This window comes from Physeter macrocephalus, chromosome 1, assembly GCF_002837175.3.
Source record: "Physeter macrocephalus isolate SW-GA chromosome 1, ASM283717v5, whole genome shotgun sequence".
NCBI lineage: Eukaryota > Metazoa > Chordata > Mammalia > Artiodactyla > Physeteridae > Physeter > Physeter macrocephalus.
The window spans coordinates 130,000,934-130,024,174 of record NC_041214.2 but is presented as its reverse complement, the minus strand read 5'-3'; the positions used below and the strand labels follow the sequence as shown (position 1 = coordinate 130,024,174).

Genomic DNA, 23,241 nt, shown 5'->3' with positions numbered 1-23,241 from the left:
AAAAAAAAAAAAAAAAAAAAAGCTTCTTGTGTGTCAAATAGCTATTAAACATAATTTTCATGATTTTAATATAAGCGAATCTGAACTAGCATATGGACTAAATTTCTTTTAAGTTACACATGGATTTAAAATGTAGGGGAAAAAGATCACTTGGCAAACATGTTTTTGGTTTTGAAAAACTTCCAAATGTTTAAAAAGTAGTTTTCAAATCAACCATATCCATATGCATCCAGGTTTTCTCATCCTCACTATTGAAGGATGAAAAGAACTAGAATGGGGGCAAAATGGTTGGAGATGTGATACATATGCCGTAAAACTAAAAATCAGTTGATACTCCAAGGAACTGGTTAAAAAATAAATTTGGTCCTTATGGCAACGTTACCAAAAGAATCTAACACTTTTATTCTTAGAGATTTAGGATCATAGATGATATTAATCTGTCATAAAATGATCCTATGACCATTTCCAGAAATGGAAAAATGCAGAAATAGAAAATGTGTATAATATTGCTATTTTATTTTTTTCCAGGTCCTGTTACTATCTGTGGAAAGCTATTATGACATGAACTATCATTTGTGATGACTTATGCAGAGATAAATTGATAATAACTGAACATTTTTGGCATATGGCTTCCAGATACAGTAAAGTTTCCCTCATAACATCTAAAAACTAAATATATGTGTATGCACACTTTAAAAAATATATAAAGACATTGTTTCTTCAAAGAGTTATTTTGAAATGATTTTAAAAATTAAAAGTTGCATTCTTAATTAAAAATTTTAAAATAAGAAGCTGAATTTAGGCAAATAGTTACCAATTGTTTTTCCAAACAGCAGGTAAAATATGTTTTGTTTTTATTTTTGTTCTAGATGAATTTGAATATATAGATGCAAAACAAATCAAACAGTGCTACGAACAGAATCTGAGTAGTGTCAATAATTCCCAAACATTGAATAATACACAGTGAACTTCTACACATGCACTTGGTAGTCCACTATTAGATTAAGAAATAAATACACAATTTTCTTATCTTTTTAGTCTTTGTTAGTTTCTTTCATTTTTCACCGTGTAGACTAAGTAACTAGATAAGTATGACCGAATACATTTGCTTTGTTCCCAATTCTTTTCAGCAAATTTCTTCTTCTGTCATTTTAATTATGTAAAATTTTTAGAGTCTAGTGAATATAGACCCTACAGCAATACTCATTTGTATATTTGGGAAATATAAAATTATTGTCTTTTACTCATCAAACAACAAATATACTGTCAGGTAAGTTTGATGAAGAAGGCAATATTTTAGCCTACGAATGAGAAGTCTATAAGAAAATATGGTATTTTATAATATCAGGTATGTAGCCCTTCTATACAATCCTATATTGGTTATTGCTATACCTCTTTTGCCCTTTCCTCTGGGGAGAGTGTGAATAAAGGATTCTTCTTTACATTCATTTATCATATCTTCTCCTACATAACCACCTACAAATAAATTTCCTGGAATATATTAAGGAAACAAAACCAAAGAAACACACAAAAACAAAATGCAGGAGGCTGGAAGGTGAGAAATTAAGTGTAGTACAGGTTAAACTTTATACTGTACAAGTAGCCCAAAGTAGTGTTTTAGATAATTTCACTTTGGGTAGAGACATGGTCAAGTGATGTATTTCCTTTATCCTTGTTTAAACCAATGCATGGATCTGTATCTTTGGAAGAGAGGCATGGAGTGCAGTAGACTGACTACCTTAGATTTCTGTTGGGCTGTGGTGAAGGTGAATTGAGACAAATGGAAGTATAACTTTCCTAAAAGATATCTAGGCTTCTGTCACATTGATTTATTCTTTAAAAATTTATTTATTCTGCAACTAGATATTGAACACCTGTTATGTACCAGATAGTGTTCTAAGAAATTGGATATATGAATTCACAGAACAGATCAAATCTGCTCCATGGAGATGTGACAGTATCACTCAAACCTAATTTTTCTTTTCCTTCCTCTTGGCTCTGGCTTAAGATCCCATTATGTTTTTCTCGGATTCTTGGGTCTCCTAAATAGTGAATCTACTTTCAGTGTTGCCTTCTCCAGTTGAACCCAAATACTAACAACACTTTCACTGTTCTAAAGCATGACTCTCCACTTAATAAAATTTCAATAGTTTACATTCACATCTAAACATTTTTATAAATACTTATATTAGGGGCCCCTGCATTCTCAATATCACTAATAAACTTACTTTTCTGAACTCATGTTCTACAACATCCCACTATTTTCCATACCTACACCCCATTTCCAGCTGCACTGCACGATGCCTGTAAACTTCATGAACACAGGACTTAAATTTGTCAGTTTCTTCCCTACCTATGGTGAGCCTGGTGCAATCTTGGTATGTAGGTAGTTGTTCTGTTATCTATTGATCTTGCAACATATTACCCCAAATCTCAGTGGCTTAAAACAAAAATAATATACTATTTTACTAATGAATCTGCTTTATGAGCATATTAAGAATTGGTGGGATTGGGCACCTCTGATGAAGCTGGTTCAGTTTGACTGGGGCTGGAGAATACATGTCAAAGATGGCTCACTCATATGTCTTATAAGTGGGTGCTGGCCATCAGCTTGGAGCTCAGCTGGAGTTGTTGTGCCTTGACTCCTCTCCACATGGATTGCTTCACATTACTGCTTGGGCTTCCTTACAGCATGGGAGCTAGGTTCCAAGAGCAAGTATTCCAAGAGACAGAAGTAGAGGCTGCCAATCTCTTAAGGCTTAGGTCCAGAAACTAGCACAATATAAATTCTGCTATATTATACTATATAAAATATAACATTAAAGAAGAGCCCTCCTAGATTCAAGGGAAGAAGTGGCAAAGATTTTGTACCCATCTTTATGCTGTGACAGAGGTGCTTGAAAATAATTAAGTGAATAGTTATTTAATGTCTCCAAATACTTCTTACATTTCCGGATTGTGGTGGCTCTGCTCCTCTAGTCGTTGTTCAAAGGATGACTTTATATCTCTCTTAATTCTTCTAGAAATGCCTTTCTATCAACTCTACATGCCAATGTCTTATGTATTACCCCTGTGAAATTGGTCATGTTCCCTTTCCCTTATTTTCTTATTGTTTTTTCATGTTTAATTACCTTATAATCACTAATCAATCACAATCTGCTTTGCTAAATTATTGAGTATGTGCCTGCCTCTCCCATTAGCCTTGGGGATTCTTGTGGTTAATAACTGTGTTTATTCTGCAGGTATGCTTAAACCAATGGAAAGATGGGGTTTCTCCAAACATAATATAGAGCAACAGGTTGACTCTGTACACAACATGTTGGGACTTCTACTATCTATTTAAAAGAGGTAAACTGGCCAGGCAAATTCTGAAGACTCTTCTATCCTTTGTGACTAAAAAATGAATTGCCAGTAAGTTTATGAAATGTGAGATCAGAAAAAGCTTTTTAAAAGATTATTAAATGGTCTTGAATACTTTCAACCAAAATCTTAATGTTTTCTAATTCTCATGGAATAGAGCTAAGTAGGAAGACTTTGAAGAATATCTCATGCTTTCCTTTTCTCCATTGCTTTAATGTTTAAAAAATTATCTCTGGAAATGGACTATCCCAATTCATGTACTCACATGTTTTCCTAGAACAGTTGATCAAATCCCATTTTTCTCAGGTGAAGGAAGATCCATCACATAGTAAATGGCCAAGGTGACTCTTTAACCTGTAAGGCAGCAATTTTCAAGCATTATGTGGCACAATCAACCATTTATAGACAGTCATTCCCTCATTTTTATTATACAAGTTACTGGAATAGGATAATCTAAATCTTGTAACTGAAAGGGATTGGGGTACCAGGTGGAGATTAGGTTAGATCTTGTTGAGCACAGGGATGGGAACCAAAGAAAATCACAGAAACAATCATTCTCTTCCTATCTTAAATTGGAATTAAGGTGTTTTAATTATAGATTGAGGAGGGATTCTCAAAGAAAATGAAATATCTTAGTTACAGGTGAAATGCATCAAGAAAAAAATATTGAAAATTAGCAGCCATCACCTTCAATCACATCTAACTATCATCTACCTATCTCTCTACCTCTCCATCAATCATCTATCTATGTGTATATTTACCTTAAAAATAGAAAAGAAAAAGAAACTAAGAGCACTGTTATTCATTTCTTAAAATCTGCTGATTTAGTGGAGATACTGCAACGAATGGTCTGTGAAATGATAGCCCTTGCACAAGCCAGTGACCTTTATAGACTGTGACGTTGATAGTCTATCCTGCAGTTATGCACTTTACTATGTGAGGATTCTTTGTTTCACAATAACAAGAAAAATCTTAACTGTGTCATTTCTAATTTTTTAGTCCCTATTTTAGAGAAAGTGTGTGCTGCCTCAAGTGCATTAATGTAGGATTTGAAAAATTGTCCCCGACTTTCCTCTGGATGTTTTGGATGCAGTACAAATAATGTTTTAAAATACATGGACTCACACATAGCAAATGAAACCATGAGGTAATTGGTTAATTGCAGGTGAAATTGGCCACTCACCTCTTTTATTGAAAGATCAAGTGACTAATTGCATTTGTGAATGCTCTAGGAGAACAAATTGTTACCTAATTATGGAGTAATGTGGGTTTGGTGGGCATGAAGAGGCTCATGTGGGAAATAAGCCATGATACACAAACATGTATTCCCTAGGTCTGTCCACTGAGAGGACCTGGAAATAGTAATAATCCAAAAGAAATGATGGAAATGTGGAAATGATACCAGGGCAAGGAAGGGAAAGTATAAAATAAACCTGAAATGTGCTATTATGCCAGAAAGCAATGACATACTCAAAAATGATGGAAACATCAAAGTAACGCAATAGCCAACTTGGGGCTTCCCTGGTGGCGCAGTGGTTGAGAATCCGCCTGCTGATGCAGGGGACACGGGTTCGTGCCCCGGTCCGGAAAGATCCCACATGCCGCGGAGCGGCTGGGCCCGTGAGCCATGGCCGCTGAGCCTGTGCTCCGAAAAGGGAGAGGCCACAACAGTGAGAGGCCCGCGTACAGCAAAAAAAAAAAAAAAAAAAAAAAAAAAAGCAATAGCCAACTTGAAGGGCTCCCACTGGACAAATAAAGAACACATTGAGTATCAAAATAAACAATGTCAGTAATAAATTATGCCAAATGAATACATTAGAAAACCATAAATCCATATTAATAGATTCAATGAATGAACTGAAACTTTGATGAGAATCTGATTAAGGTATTTTATAGTTTCAGAGTACCTACCCTACTCCTCTCCCAAATTTTTACCAGTAAGAAAGGGAAGATGTGTGATTTTACAATGGAGAAGCTGGCAATACCCCCTTAAACAAGTGATCAAATTTATCAACAATAGGACAAATCAAAATCATGTAACACTTGTTGGAATGCAATGAGAAGAAAATAGAATCACTTCTATGCTATTCCTGCTGAAGATGTATAACCTGATTTTAATCACGAAGAAACATTTGACAAACTCAAAAGAGAGACATTCTATGAAATAACTAGTTTGTATACTTCAAAGGTATCAAGGTCAAGAAACCAATGAAAAATGATGGAGGAGTTGTTCCAAATTGAAGAAACTAGGTATGGCAAGTAAATTAAATTCCTGATTCTAAAATGGATCTTCTTGCTATAAAGATATTTTAGGGCCATGGATTAAGAAAAATATTGTTCATTCTACTGTACTTTCAATTCTTCTATAAATTTGAGCTTATATAATTTTCTCTTCTCACCTGATAGTTGTCATTTCTTTCACTACTTCTTGGCATCTAAAATGGGTCAGTGGATTTTAAGGTATTATAACCTAAACACATTAAATATTTTAAGATATAGTAAAACAACTAAATAGTTTCTACTTTGTCCTATTTTATTAGAGAAAATGAAAATATAATTTCAGAAGATGCAGTATTCTTTTGGGAAAAATCCTCACAATTTAGGTTTTCAGTTTTGGAAATGACTTTAAGATTTAAAAATTACTCGTCTCAATTTTGGTCAAGTAATTAAGTTTGTTGTTTCACTACGACTTTGTCTATGTGTCTCAAAGCCCAAAATTCATACTTTCATTCATTCAAGAAATATTGATTGACTCCTTATTTTGTTCTAGGCTCTGGGGATAGAGCAGTAAACAAAGTTCATATGAATCTCTGACCTCATGAAGCTCACATTCTAGTGGGGCAGATAACAAACAAAGAAGTAAATTAGTTATATGTTTCAGATATTTGCACAGTAAAGGAATTAAGAAAGGGAGGAAGAGAAGGAATTGTGAGGGTCTGTGCCACTGTGAATGAAGCAGTCAGGGAGGACACTGCTGAAAGGGAAACACTGAAGCAAAGAGCTGAAGAAGGGGAAGAGCTATGCCACACGTGCTTCGGGCATAAGTGCAAGTGTAAGGAATGTTCTGTTTTAGTTAACATCGTGTGGTTTAACATGTTTCTGGTTTAGGTGAATTTTGAAATGTTGACAAGAGACTGCTGATTGAATTTCTCCATATGTATAACAAGCAAACAAACCTCTGCTTATGGGAATGAATGCCATTTTGAACAAAACAAAACAAAACACTTGGACAAAGTCTTGATTTGAGCATAATATATGTAAAGAACCATGCATAGGACATAAACACATATAAAATAAAGGAAAAGCTGAGGGGCTTGGTACCATAAAAAACGAAATGTGTGGGAGGAACAAAAGGAATAAATGAAGAAAGAAAGAAAAAAGTGACAGAGAGAGAAAGAGGGCAGGGAGAGGGAAAGTAAAGATAAAAAAGGTAGGAAAGGGAAGGGCAATAGATAATTAATCAAAGGGAAGAAAAAACCTAGGGTAGGGGTAGAAAGGTTTTTTCTCTAAAGAGCCAGATGGTAAATATTTCAGGCTTTATGAGCCAAAAGGGAGCTCCGTCACAACTACTCAACTCTGCCTTTACAGTGTGAAAGCAGCCTCGGGAAATGCATAAAAGAAAGAGTGTGGCTATGCTCCAATAAAACTTTATTTATAAACATTAATGTTTAAATTTTGTATGTTTCAAGACATGTCACAAAACGTTTTTCCTCTTGTTGTTTCTTTTCAACCTTTTAAAAATGAAAAGAAACATTCTCATTATGAACTCTACAAAAATAGAGGGCAGGGCTTGGTCCCCAGGCCATGGTTTGCTGACTCCTGACTTAGAGTCACAGTACTAGTCACGTGAGTCAATATGGTGCATTGGGCAGTGGAGAGGAATCGGATCAAATTCCTGGCTTCTTATCCAGGCTTGACAATTTGTTAGCTCTTTGACTCTGAACAAGATTCCGCCTCTCAATGCTTTACTGTTCTAACCAATGAAATGAGAGTGTTGAAATAAATGAAAATCAAATTCTCTTCTTGCAATAAATTCTATTTTATTACCTATCAGAACTAAGAATAGATATCCACAAAAGAAAGAGCATTTAATTTCAGTTAAGGCTTATTTTTTCAGTTCCATTCTTTGCAAAAATCTCTTCTTAAGACAACAATGTTTTTCACCCCTTGGGTATAGAAGTTAGTCCTTAACGTCCTTTAGAAAATTGGTGTCACCATGATTTCAATGATACTTTGCTAGAAAATACCTGAAGTGACCACTCTCAAATGCTCAAGGCCACAATATGGCCCCACAAGATGTTAGTAGTTTGTTTCTAAATAAAAGCCATTCTTAAGTGGGGTGAAAATTCTCACCCATAACAATTTACATAATTCTTTCCAGTCTAGATTTCTTTGAGAGGCCAGGTGCATTGAGGTTTGGTTTCATAACGGTGAACATGTGCTTCTTGTTGAAACAGTTCTCGCCACACTGCTTCAAGGCAAAGAGGGTACAGCTTCTGATTTCCTGTTTAACTATTTTTCGTAATGATTTCAAATTTATATATGTACCAAGCAATTATTTCAAGATCTAGCTCATCTCTCTTTCAGAGACAATGTCTGTGTGTCTAATATAATTTTAAATGTTAGTCTATAAAACGGCCATCCCCAACATTTTTGGCACCAGGGACTGGTTTTCGTGGAAGACAATTTTTCCACGGACAGGGAGGGGGCATGGTTCAAGCGATTATGTGAGTGATGGGGAGGGATGGGGAGCGGCAGGTGAAGCTTCGCTCGCTTGCGCGCTTCTCACCTCCTGCTGTGCAGCCCGGTTCCTAACAGGCCACAGACCGGTCGGTACTGGTCCACAGCCCGGGGGTTGGGGACCCCTGCTATAAAATATACGGTCTTTTTGAATATCAAAACAAAAGATATTCAACTGATTTAGATTGTGTTTCTAAAGAGGGCCACAGTAGTAGCTCCCATTCTACTCCCACATCAAACTTTAGAATCTATTTTCCCCTCCCCTTGAGTCTAGATGAGTAGCGAACTGGTTTTGATCAATGGAATTTGGTGGAAATGACACTGTAACCTGTGAGGCCAAGCCTGATCTGCAACTTCCTATTCCTCTCTTGGAGCCCTTGGCTGCCAGGCAAAAATGTCCAGCTACTGGAAAGATGACATGGAGAGAGAAAGAGATATACACCCAGGCAGCCCCCAGCCCTTCCAGCCATTCAAACTGAGACACCACACAGGTGAATGAATCCACCTTGGGCATTCCAGCTCTCACTAGCCCGCACTGAGCCCAATTTCTAGCTAATAACCCAGCTGAATGCAGGCAAATGAGTAATCCCAGGAAATGGCATAAAAAAGAGAAAAAAAAAAAATGCCCAGTCAAGCACACCCACCTCCTGAATTCCTGACCCACAGAATCTTGAGCAAATAAAAATGGTACTGATGTTAAGCTACTAAATATTAGGGTAGTTTGTTGAACAACAGAAGATAACAAAAACACACTTTACTTGAATTAAATTTCAAAATGATCAATTATACTGCCACCTACACTTTAGGGGACTATACACGGCTTATCATGGTCTAGCTGCTCTGTGGTAAATCATGCTGAAATCTGTAATATTCAGGCTATATGTCTGCCTTATTGTAAACAGTCATTGTTCTTTAGGCAATATTTCTTACTGGTTAGCATCATTAGTTAAAAATGAAATACAACTAATAATGACGTAGAATATATAAAATTTAAAATTATCTGCAATAAAGTTAACATGAATTAATTCTGATTTATCCTTATTAGAATTAGCCATTTGATCACAATACCAATAAAAATGCAATTACATTGTTCTGTGGAATGTCATGTTCATTCTCCAAATAAATATATTTTAAAAATAACTGTTAATTCAGGGAAAGATGGAGATTTATTCAATTCATATGTTATTGAAATTAAAATAATTTTTCTTAACATGGGGGTAAAGTTGCACTATATAAAACTACTTATTAAAATGGCATTATACATCTGATTTTCATTTTAATCATAGCTTATCTGAGGTTGGTCTAATGTTTTCTTGATGCTCCCTCTTCATGACAAAGAAAATGAGACTACTTAAACGGTGACACAAATTGATGTTAATAAATTAGTACATTCATACAAGGACTCCTAATTTTACTGCTAAAAGCACACCATTATATGAAGCATTATGTAGTTTAAAAGGCACACTGATAAGTGCCTGTATTCAAATCCATTTCTGTGCCCTTTGTGTTCTTATCTTCCCTGGGCCAGCAGACAATCCCGCTTTTCACTAACCTTTGGCACTCCACCATCAGCAATAAACTGTGTGCTCCTTCCGAGTCCCTGGGCTTCCTTAATTAGCATCACCTGTGGTAGGTTCTATTCCGAGCAGCCCCATGAGCAGCACACACCTGCTTTGGTGCCTGCAGGTAGAACAAGGCTCAGTGTCTCAGGGCTCTGGGGAGTCCATCTGCGTGCCCTAAAGCAATAACTAAATATCATCTTCTGAAAGCTTAGTGTAGCCTCTAATCCTCCTAATTGTGCCTCAATGAGGTAGAAGTAAAATGATAAACAAGAACCTGAACAGATCCACGCATCCACACTATAGCTCCAACAAATTCAGTAAAACATTTGTCCTCTGTTTTCAAAGTGAAAAATATGTGTTTTTACCCAAGAAATTAAAATATTTTCTACCCTTTTCAAGAAGAAATGTGTTTATTTTTACATTTGGATTTGCTCTAAGCTTTCCTTCATAAGCCCCAGAAGTTGCAAATGTGTACATTTTTATTTTGTCATAATATGTTTTAAAGCACAAATTTTGAAGTACAGCTTCAAAAACATTCAAGGTCATGTTTTCCCTTAAAATATTTGAATGGCATAAAGCATTTCACATGTATGTTAGAAGGGTAAAATTAACACACTTAAAACATTTAAAATAAAAAAAAAAACCTAGCAAAGAATCATAAAAAATGTAATGAATGCGTTTTACTGAACAATGGATGAAACATAGGTTGTTAAACCAAAGGAATTTTAAAAGGCTTAATTTGTGTTCCTCTCATGAATCTACAGTTTTCTTTTTTCATACCTTTTTTCATTGCCAAGAAGAATTGGCTGTGACACTTAATGGGTATATTTCGTTGAAGCTAAGTTCTTTTAATGTCAGGCTATTATATCTTCTATATACAGAAGAGAAATGGTGCCAAGATTTCTAACAAGTAGGTGCACATTCTTCTTGAAACAGAAAGGCACTAAAAAAGCTTTGAGTTGGTAGATTAACGAGTTGAAAGATATGCAATTCAATTCTGAGTCTATTAGACTAAAGACTGTTTTTGAGAAAAGAGACTATAGATTAATACTCATGCTAATAAGTCTCTGATCTTACCCAATTTATAATAAACAACACATATTTTTATCTATAATAGTTTGACTACAAAACTAGGGCAGGAAAGTTGCCTTAATTTACAAGGTTTTACTAAACTGAGTATCAGAGTCTATTTCTGTTTATATATTTTAAGTAAAAGTTAACAAAAGAAATACATTTTTAGTCTTCAATGACTTACACGTTGCAATGGCTCATACGTGTAAGAAAGAATGAGCCACTGTCATTTAATTACTTATGAAGTTTTGATTTCCCATTCCATGTTCAGAATGAAAGATTCAAATATATGAATCATATACTCTTCACCTTACATACGAGAAACTGAGATCCTGAAAGTGACTTGCCCAGGGTGATACTGTTATTAGTGATTAAACTCTGGTCCCTTGATTCTCAGTTTAGTGCTGTTTCCACTACAATATGCCATCTTCCTCCACTGACTTTGAATCTCTGAATATCAAATGAAAAGGAGGAGGTGAATTTTAATAACTATCAGTTTACATTAAAGCTCAAAGCTGCATATACTTTTACAATTTGTAATGGGCTGCATCTTTCTTAGAAAGTGGGCAGGAAATGACCCAGAATTCTAGATTACAAAGCATAGTCTTCACAGTTGTAGTTATGAGTTAGTTCCTTCAAGGTATGTCACTTTAGTCACCAATGGTCATCAACCTATCTAGAAGTTTTTCAGAAAAAGAAATAGACTGCACAGACCAGGTTCTAGCTCTATAAAATAGCAGAATGAAAAGAAAATAAAACACACAAACGGAGAGTTTGCACATAGTAGCATTGCATTGTGTCAGAATGCTGACAGCAATGATTAAAATATAAGATCAAAGATCATTGGTTGTACTTAGGAATGCAATATTAAAGTAGCATTTTTTGCATAATGTAAGTTTCTCAGGATATTAATAGGTTTTAAGTGAAAACAAAAGTTTTCAAATTCATGTATACTTGAGAAAAACTGCATACAATATCCCTTTTTTGATATTTTCAATGCATATGAACATATGAAAGGCTCTACGAAGGTGTACAGTAAAGATATATATTTAGCTTTGTTTTATCAAGTGTTTCTCAAACTTATTTGATCACAAGACCTTTATTTTTTTTTTTTTTTTTTACAAATAATAGCATTTTCTAGTACATGATAGGAAATGCTGTATAGTTTATGCTCTGAGAAGCTGAACAAAGAGTTCTATTATCCATTCTCAAGCGAAAGTGTTGTTTCAAATCTCTTTCCTGAGAATAAAAGATATACAAAATATCATTTTATGATTAACGTTTCTCCTTTAGTTTCATCTTTTTTTCTGAACAAAAAAAAAGTTAAAAACCCACAAAAGTTTAAAAGCAAAACATCAAATGTGGCTATCTCAATAAGTAAAAGATGAAATCCACATCCTGGTTTCATTTGCTTATAAAGGTCACTGCATCTGTCATGAGGGCCAATCACTTTATGTAAGATGATGGATTATCTCCCATCCCTAACGCATACTCTCTCTCTCTCACACACACACACACACACACACACACACACACACACACACACAGAGTTTTATGGCTTATGAATTAAATGTGGCAGGACAGTATGGAGCTGAGTGCCTGAAATTCTGGTAGGTTACGTCTTATGAGTTTCCTGTTAGTATGGAAGTAGAAGAGCAGGTTACTTTGCATAAAAGTTAAAAACAAACAGACAAACCCCCAAACAGAGCCTCCTGTAGAACAGAGGTTTTCAAATGAAAAAGATAAAGAAGAACTTGGCAAAAGCGGTCTGCAAATTGTTTATAAGAGCTGGCCAAGAAGTTTTTCTTGCTAGTTGCTAGTAACTTGGAGAAATTGCTAACAACCCTTGCTGATAAGAGCTCTTAGCTCTTAAAGTCTTACCAGGATATAAACATTTAGCCTTATTCTGTACTGAGTAGATTTCTATTAGATTATGTAAGAATGTGTAAAGTATGGTTAGTTAGAATTTTTCTTTCATATGCAAGCTGCACAGACAAGGATGGAAGTGAACATGTCTGCCTGTATGGTATGGAAATTCAAGGCTCCTTTTGTTAATTTGCTAGGTATTGTTTCACATCCTAACTAGTTAAAATTTAGTACTGACTTATACAGAGAAATACAAATATCATATGATATCACATATATGTGAAATCTAAAAAATGATACAAATGAACTTATTTAAACAACAGACTCATGGTTACCAAAGGGGAAAGGGTGTGTGTGTCGGGGATAAATTAGGAGTTTGGGATTAGCAGATACAAACTACTATATACAAAATAGATGAACAACAAGGTTCTACCATATAGCACAGGGAACTATATTCAATATCTTGTAATAAACTATAATGGAAAAAAATATGAAAAATTATATATATATATATATATCCGAATCACTTTGCTGTACACCAGAAACTAACGGAACAAACACAACATTGTAAATCAACTATACTTCAATAAAAAAAATTAGCATTGAATTATAACGAGATAAGGGAATGATTCTAGAAATGTGATTTAATCAGGTATTACCAAGCAGTTTAGCATTACTTTAGCACTGAATTATAAGCTTCAGGTAAACCAAATATCAATGATAAAACCCTAAGCTGTTTCCCCCATCCTCAAATATATATATTTACATTCTTAACAACTCATTGAGCATAGAGCTGGAGCTTTGTTTAATGCAAAATCTGGCCATGTGAAAAACACGGGCACTGAAGTGGAAAATATTTTTGCATTTTTTCATGTCAGTGTTGCCCTTTTCTGTCAAGTTGCACATTCACGTGTCCACAATGGGAGCAATATTTACAAGCTGTATTTTACATAATTCCAGGGAATGACTATCTACTCTTCCACTGAAGAGAATTCCCTTGGCACCTCTGCTTGCCATTCCATCCTGCTGGTTCGTTTGTTCTATTGTACAGCCTGCAGAGTGATACATTGTATCATCCTTGCCGGTTGTAGCTGAAGTGGAGTCATCCATCATTCCAGTCACTGGAACTGAGAACCTTATGGACTGGGAGTAAATTATGAAGCTATGAGGAAGGTGATCATTTTCGCAGAAACAGCTATTTTATGTTCCTGTTCTCTATACCATCCTTCCTTTCTTGTTTGGGATAATGAAAGAGGAAAAGTCACAGGACCAGTTTTTGTCCTTTGTATTCATGCTGAAGGAAGTTAATACAATCGATAAAAATGCTCTTAATAAGCCTAAGATTGACTGGTCTTTTTCTTGTTTATTTTGAATTTCAGATGTGATTTTCAGTTGAACTGCTGTTAATGTCATGTAGCTGCCGATTTCCCAGATTTAAGTGTGCAATAAATGGATAAACTTCACCATGTGGGATGATTTAAACGAACTGATTCGAGAACAAGTCTGGGCACTACAAAAAGAAAGTTGTCAATTATCTTAGTGAATTTCAGTCATGTAGAGGCAAACTAGTTAATTTATTCCTCTCCTACCCTCTCATCCCTCCTCTTCTGCAAGTGTAAGCATCAATTAATGGCTGAACACTTGCCATTTTGCTTCATGTAATTTACATAAGTTTGTATTTTATCCTAGTGAATTTAGAATCAGTTTAACAATCAAAATCTGGGAAAAATATAGCTAGGTAATTTCAAGAAAAGGTGACTTGTTTCCCAAATATTATTAAGGAAAATTGAAAATGAAGATTATTAAACTTTAAAATGGAAATATATAGTTCTAATACATGACCAATTTGACTAAATATTTGTTCTTTCTCCATATTCTATAGTTATACAGTTTGACCTTGTAAAACCTACCAGCACTGATCTGCTTTAGTTTATCTTTATTGGTTTATCTTTATTATACACATATTGACTATTTTCCAATAGAAGAGTGCTATATAATAGAAGAGTGCTATCATGGACACTTACTAATTCTTCAGAAAACTTTTTTTTTTTTTTGCGGTACGCGGGCCTCTCACTGTTGTGGCCTCTCCCGTTGCGGAGCACAGGCTCCGGACGCGCAGGCTCAGCGGCCATGGCTCACGGGCCCAGCCGCTCCGCGGCATGTGGGATCTTCCCGGACCGGGGCATGAACCCGTGTCCCTTGCATCAGCGGGAGGATTCTCAACCACTGCGCCACCAGGGAAGCCCTAGAAAACTTTTAAATCTAAGAAGTGATTATTTTGTTTATTAGAGAGAGCTAAATAGCCTCACTTTGAAGACTTTTTCTTTCCTGTAAACAATGTGATGACACGTCAATATAGTTGCTTTGAAATGGCTTAATAATAAAACTTTTGTATATAAATCTACTATACAGTAAATGTAATCTAAATTAATGTTTTAAATTTGGAAGGTGCATTGTCTTTTATGCACAATAGGACATCAAAGAAAGGATTCTAATTAAAAATTAAACGTTGGCTAGAAACTAACCCTGGGTTACATTTGGTTGCTGTACATGGGAGATAGATATTTAACACAAATTAAACTACTATTTTTGAAACAAATATTCACTTTTTATATAGGATGACCACACACGTATGTTTTTGTATTACAGCTACTGAATGTTTATGCAAAATGCCAACAGACACAGTAGTAATAAAGTCTAATGGAAATAAAAGTTGGAAAAGACATTAAACTTCCTTTGTACAGGGAAAAAGTGTTTTTTATCTGAAACATACGAAAGGAAGCTAATCTTACCACGTTTAAATGCAAATTTTATTGAGATAAATCAAAGGCAGTGAAAGGTAGGCCTAGTAGTTTCATTCTTTCAACTACTTTTTTGGCCTCAGCTGCTGTCTTTGAACGATGTCAGTTTCTCATACTCTGTTGACAGTAGCCTATGCCCAATCTTCCACCACAGAAGATAAGGTTCACCAAAACCTGAAGAACCTTTGCATCACCTTTTCTCGCCAAGTGAGTAAAATAATGAAAGAGACACATTATGTAAAAACATATGTAGTTGTATATTTTTAATTTAAACATTGGAAACTCTGAGTGTTTTACAGGAATTACAGGAGCACTAACTAAACGTAGACTGTTCCGGAAGCACTCTTAAATGCTGCACCCATAGTTTTCAGTTGGTGGACGAGGCTGTTCTTCCAAGGGTAGTTTGGAAGGGGTGCTTTTAAAAGTTCCACAGTGAGCCAACCTCAGGCTCCAGAGGGACATGGTTCTAGAATTTCACTTGTCTTTGTAATAAAAGATTGAAACTCTTATTTCAAACATAGATTTATAGCTTGTATGTAACTAGGTTGCTCACATTTCACATGAATATCCCAAACCAGATTCAATTCATATGGTTTTCTGTATGGGATGAAAAACAGCTTTGGTTGTACTACCTTCTTGTGTCTGCTTTTACTAAAAGCTAAATCACATAATCCATAGTTAGTGGCCTCTGATGCTTAGGAAGTGTCTTTACAGCTCTTTGTAGACCATTTCCAGTCTATTGTATAATTTAAAAGAATTTATGTCATTGACAGAGCAAGAGACAGGGGAATGTCATATCTTAGACAATCATTTGGCTGATAAGTACTCTAACATGACTAAACTCTTCCAGTGGTGCATTAATTCACCACATAAATAATTAATAAAAGCCATTGTTGAACTAGGTGGAGCAAGGGAGGTAAGTTAGTCTAATCGCTGGATGCATAAATTTCAAATATATATGCGATTACAAAGTACTGCACCTCAATCAGGTAATGTAATATATTAAATATTACTAGTTTTGAGCCCTATCATTCACTTAAAAAGTAATTTCCACATGTAAACTAAAATAGCTAATTTGAAATATGCTAATATTTATAGAAATATAGACAGAAAATATATGTTATGTTCATATCAGAAGCAAACAAAAACCTGCTATTGTTCAGCATTGTCTGACTTATCATTTTACTTTCTATTTACTATCAAAATTCAGAAGTTTCACTTAGTAGGTTTCTGTGCTCAATATCTTTATACTGTAACACAATTATTTTGATATAAATCACAGAAGCATACATGTATCTTCCTTCATCAACCCATTTGAAAATGTCTTCACAAGAGTAGCCTTTAAATGTTACAAAACTTGATTTTATATTCCCAAGAGGAACCCCATTTTCCATCAGAGGAACATCAGGATTATTATTTCATAGGAAGGCAATCATGATGGTGCCTTTAGCACCTGTGACTGATTTTCTCTGTTTACATATTCCTACATATTGTTAATCCTTCCCTTGTGTACTGAAAAGGCATGTGGCATTAGTCAGTAGTGAATTAAAGATCTTCTGTTTGCTTCAAAGATAACTTTAAGGCCCTATATTCATGATGTAGAAAATGCATGATTATCCATTTTTAAAGCCCATTGTGTAATTTTCCTTGGGTATCTTTCAAAATTAAAACATTAAAATACATAAAACATAAGCTAGGAAATAAAATTAACTCATATAGCTGTACAGCAACAAAAGATTTCTACCGTCTATTCACGCATTTTATTAGACACACACTTCATCCAGCCCATTTTTGTCTTTGATATCATCCCCCCAAAATAGAACTAAGTATGGCATTTGTACTGGGATCCCAGACAACAATATTGTAGGAAAACAATGTCAGAAGACTAGGAATACCTTTAGGACATCTGTGGATGATGAAAAGTTTTTCAAATACCCTATGTCCAACAGCATAGAAAAGAGTCCACGGTAAATCACAGTGCTTAGAATTCCAAGCTAAAATTTCCTCTGGACATGTCTTGATCTTTTCATGTGGTCTTCTACCTCTAGTACTTTTTATCTGCACCAACTCTGATGAGACATAGAGTAATCTGCCTCATGTATGAGGAAAGCGGCTACTCAGCACTTCTCTGGTTTTCATTTCTGTGCAGTAATTTTTGCAACTCATGGAGCTGCAGCCAATCAAGATTTGTTCAGCTGTTCTCATTTGTCTGTAGCAGAGAAGGTTAGAAGGCATAGGGAGGATAGCCAAAGAATACACTAAATTTAAGAGTTCTGGTAAGAAAATAAAATCAGCAGCCATGAAGAAATCAAGAGCCCAGAAATCTTGTTATGAGTCTAGATATTGGTGGAGCAATTTCTATGAATGCAGGGGTTTTTGTCTGTTTTCTTCACTGCTGTAACCAGAGTAGAACATATTAGGCACCCAATGGACATTTGCTTAATGAATGGATGAATCAATATGTACAACACAAGAGCAAACAAAAGACAGAGCAGATAGCAATATAGAGGATGAGGTAAAAGAAGAAAGGCAGAAACCACAAAGCAAGCTAATCAGTGAAATATAAATCAAGTAGGCATACAGACAGGAATAAGAAAATCCCAAGATATGAGAGCAAGGAAGGCAATAATGAACTTTATAATAAAGCTGACTTTTTTTTTTTTTGAGCGCTTACTATGTTCCAGGTATTGTTCTAAGTGTTTCACATATATTAGCTTTCTTTGCCTTTCACATTATCCTATTATCATCACGTTACAGACAGGAAAATAAGTCACAAGAGGTTTTCATCTTGTTCAAGTTCTTGATTTCACACCGGAATCCAGAATTTCTGCTCTTCAACACTTTGCTCTATTGCCTCCCTTTGGATCCCCTGGAGATAATAAGAAATGGGGCCTGGCAAATCAAGCACAGCAATGGAAGCACAAAACTAGGAAGAGAACTTGATTTGGAGCCAAACATTTAGACCAGCCAGGAAAATTAATAAGTCAGATTGATGTTTGGGCAGACACCAACCCTGAAGCTTAGCTGACCCAGGAAGTCATGTTAGAGTGACATGTTGGAAGCACATGGCAAGATACGGGCAGATTAGGAAAGCAAGCTGTTTTGGCCTTTTATGTCAGGCCTCATCCATTTTAATTTTCCTAGTCGAATAATCCAATGTAGTTTTTAACATTAAATCATTTTAAGGATTACCAAAGATTAGAATTTATATTTTAGTACCTGATCTAGTGATTGGTGAAGTAAATGAATAAATTAATAAATATATAAACATTCCTAAAAATAGAGTAATATTTCCTAAGCACTTGCATTTTAGACTTTATAAGAGCATCTGCATAACTTAAAAAATGGAAAGCCATACATTTAAGACATATTCTTTACTTAATTAACAGACATGTTCTTGTGAATTTGGACTATTGAACTTTTGGATGAAATCTGATGGCCACAGAAATTTAATCTAATGAGTAGATTCTAAGCTACATTAGGGTCACTATTATTTATTAAGTTTTTATTTGTTATTTCCTTGTATTAATTAGAGCAGTTATTCTCAGCTGATATTTTTGTTATGGGGGACTGCATTGTAGGATGTTTAGCAGCAACCCTGGCCTCTATTTACTAGATGCCAGTAGCAACCCCCTTTAAGAGTGAGGTGCGTAGGGTACAGAATGTAACGCCCTCTCAGGTCATTTGTCACCTTACTCCGGTCCCAGCTCTGGCAGATACTGTCAAATGCCCCCCCCGGGGGTCATGATAGTGGAAAAATTTTACTCAGGGAAACACTGAGAGGAATACTAACAGTTTTAACGAGTCCATTACAAAATGTATAAATGGGTTCAATAATCTAGAAGTTTATTTCTCATTCAAATAATAACTCAAATATATATCACTTGCCCTGAGAGTGCTACGTGACCATTCAGGGACTGTTGTTGGAGGTCATTGAGAGCACATGACTGCCAGTTGATCCAAGAGCAATCAGAGAGGCTCCCCACCCCTCCCCTGTCCTTGGAATGTATATTCTACCCACCATTCCCACACTAGGAGCCATTTCAAGGATACAGGCTTGAGAGAGTAATGTGTTGTTGAGACCATCTGGACTGATACATGACTGAACCCCATTAGGGCCTCTATATAAACTTGTAAGATGCTGGCAGGGGGTGGAGTGTGGTAGGGAGATCTGCTCATCTTGCGTCTGCCCAGGACAAGCCTCCTATGTCAGTTTTCTTGTTTATTAAACCTGCCATCTACCAATCTGGAGTGGTCTACCTCTTTCTTTGGTCTCTCCTTGCCCTCTGTGTACAGGAGCCAGTTTCAAATTTTCACCCCTGGAACGCCTGAGGTTGTGACACAATAGGGACCCAAGTTCTTTTCCTATTGAGCCTCCTCATCTTCTAAAGCCTCTTATTTTCTGTGACCAGTTGGTGGAAGGGGACATAGAAAGAGAAAGAGAAAACACATCTTGAAAGCTGTATCCCAGGTATAAAATACATTGTCTCACATTCCACTGACCAGAACATACCTGTGTCAAGGAAAGCTGAGAAATGTAGTCTAGCTGTGTACCCAATTTAAAGAGGAAACATAGACTTAATGAACAGTTTGTACATAGACCCTAGAGAATACAGAAGTAATGTTTGTGAGGATTAAAAAGAGAAAGACACACCCCTCTAAAACTTGAAAAAGTTCAAATCACTTTGACAAAAAATAAATAACGTGGGGTATATTCATACAATTTGACACAATGCAGCAGTAAAAAGGAATGAACTACAGTAAACATGACAACAGGAATACATCTCTGGAAATATATCAGGGCAAGATAGTACATCTTGGAAGATGACTTACGTTATTATATATAACTATAGAACTTAAACAAAGCCCAACAATGCATTCACATGCCAAAAGTAGAAAATCTAGGAAGTGGTGAATACAACATGTAGAATAGTGGTTATCTCGAAGGAAGGTGTGATAGAAGAATGGCGCAAAGGTAGATGGAAGTTATAGGAAATGGTCCAGTTTGGAGGGTTGGGTGGTGAGTTCAATGTAATTCTTCATATTATTATTCTTTATATCTTACAGATATCATTTATGTATTAAATAATATATTACAATGTAAAAGATTAAAGCAAAAAGATCAAAATAGAACAAGCACATTAATATTTGTTTATTATTGAAAATTACATATTTGCTAAGCACTGGTTTGTGGTAAATTTAACCAGATTGTTAAAGCTTTAGGACTTGCACTGCTACTTATTTTAGAAAACTTCTTAAGGTAGGACAAAGCAGCTAATTATACTGCTATGAATTTCTGATATTATATTTCACTTTTGCTTTAATTATGGTTATTTTGTGATTTATTTTGATTACAACACCTTAGTTTTAATATTGAGATTTGTTAGTACACTATTTTGAATAACTTGGAGGAAATTGTTCTCCACTCTATTATGCATTTGAAAATGTAATTTTATTATTTCAAGGAAGAGTTATTTTTTCAATATTTTAAATTTTTAATGTGATCCAAGAGCAAGTAAGATGAAAATACAGAAATATGTTTTATATTAAACTCTATTAGTATAATATATTTCATTAGATAAGGAATGTTAAAAGGGAAATAAAAAACCTCTTCGAAGTACGTTGTTAAAAATAGCCTATCTGTGCACTGGAGAGTCAATTCATTTGGAATTAAAAACTTAGAAATAATATTTTGGGGAGACCTTCAAGATGGGGGAAGAGTAAGACATACAGATCACCTTCCTCCCCAAAAACACATCAGAAATACATCTACATGTGGAACAACTCCTACAGAACACCTACTGAATGCTGGCAGAAGACCTCAGGCTTCCCAAAAGGCAAGAAACTCCCCATGTACCTGGGTAGGGCAAAAGAAAAAAGAAAAAACAGAGACAAAAGAACAGGGACGGGATCTGCACCACTGGGAGGGAGCTGTGAAGGAGGAAAAGTTTCCACACACTAGAAGCCCCTTCACTGGTGGAGACGGGGGGTGGGTGGGGGGGAAGCTTGAGAGCCACGGAGGAGAGTGCAGCAACAGGGGTATGGAGGGCAAAGCAAAGAGATTCCCGAACAGAGGATCAGTGTCGACCAGCACTCACCAGCCGAAGAGGCTTGTCTGCTCACCCGCCGGGGCGGGCGGAGGCTGGGAGCTGAGGCTCGGGCTTCAGAGGCCAGACCCAGGGAGAGGACTGGGGTTCGCTGCATGAACGCAGCCTGAAGGGGGCTAGTGTGCCACAGCTAGCCGGATGGGACTCCGGGAAAAACTCTGGACCTGGCTAAGAGACCACTGTTTCAGGGTGCTCGAGGAGAGGAGATATAGAGCACCATGTAAACAAGCTTCAGAGGTGGGCATGAGCTGTGGCTATCAGCGTGGACAACAGAGAAGGGCATGAAACACTAACGCTGCTGCTGCAGCCACCAAGAAGCCTATGCGCAAGCACAGGTCACTATGCACACCTCCCCTCCCGGGAGCCTGTGCAGCCCTCCACGGCCAGGGTCCTGTGATCCAGGGACAACTTCCCCGGGAGAACACATGGTGCGCCTCAGGCTGGTGCAACGTCACGCCGGCCTCTGCCGCCACAGGCTCGCCCCGCAACCGTACCCCTCCCTCCACCCGGCCTGAGTGAGCCAGAGCCCCCGAATCAGCTGCTCCTTTAACCCGTTCCTCTCTGAGTGGGAACAGATGCCCTTAGGCGACCTACACGCAGAGGTGGGGCTAAATCCAAAGCTGAACCCCTGGAGCTGTGCGAACAAAGAAGAGAAAGGGATTTTCTTCCAGCAGCCTCAGGAGCAGCGGATTAAATCTCCACAATCAACTTGATGTACCCTGCATCTGTGGAATACCTGAATAGACAACGAATCATCTCAAATTGAGGCGGTGGACTTTGGGAACAACAATATATATATTTTTATTCTTTTTTCTCTTTTTGTGAGTGTGTATGTGTAGGCTTCTTTGTGTGATTTTGTCTGTATAGCTTTGCTTTTACCATTTGTCTTACGGTTCTCTCTGTCCTTTTTTTTTTTTTTTTTTTTTTTTAGTATAGTTTTTAGCACTTGCTATCATTGGTGGATTTGTTTTTTGGTTTGGTTGCTCTCTTCTTTCCTTCTTTCTTTTTTAAATTACTTTTTAAGTTTTTAAAAAATTTTTAATAATTATTTTTTATTTTAATAACATTATTTTATTTCATTTTTTTCTTTCTTTTATTCTCCCTTTTCTTCTGAGCCGTGTGGCTGACAGGGTCTTTGTGCTCCAGCTCAGTGTCAGGCCTGTGCCTCTGAGGTGGGAGAGCCGAGTTCAGCACATTGGTCCACCAGAGATCTCCTGGCTCCATGTAATATCAAATGGTGAAAGCTTTCCCAGCATCTCTATCTCAACTCTAAGACCCAGATCCACTCAACGACCAGCAAGCTACAGTGCTGGACAGCCTATGCCAAACATCTAGCAAGACAGGACCACAGCCCCATCCACTGGCAGAGAGGATGCCTCAAATCATAATAAGGTCATAGACACCACAAAACACCCCACCAGACACGGTCCTGCCCACGAGAAAGACAAGATCCAGCCTCATCCACCAGAACACAGGCAGTAGTCCCCTACACCAGGAAGCATACACAACACTCTAAACCAACCTTAGCCACTTGGGGCAGACACCAAAAACAACGGGAACTACGAACCTGCAGCCTGCAAAAAGGAGACCCCAAACACAGTAAGATAAGCAAAATGAGAAGACAGAAAAACACACAGCAGATGAAAGAGCAAGATAAAAACCCACCAGACCTAACAAATGAAGAGGAAATAGGCAGTCTACCTGAAAAAGAATTCAGAATAATGATAGTAAAGA

The 23,241-nt window shown here is 36.5% G+C and overlaps 1 long non-coding RNA gene across 1 annotated transcript in view; it reads right to left on the bottom strand.

Moving 5' to 3' along the window:
* The window catches only part of LOC129392252 (uncharacterized), a 377,286-nt gene that overhangs the window by 225,327 nt on the left and 128,718 nt on the right, over window positions 1-23,241 (bottom strand). The window contains exon 2 of the long non-coding RNA XR_008617848.1: window positions 3,626-3,714. This is a non-coding gene — a long non-coding RNA (uncharacterized lncRNA). The remainder of the gene's footprint in view (window positions 1-3,625; window positions 3,715-23,241) is intronic.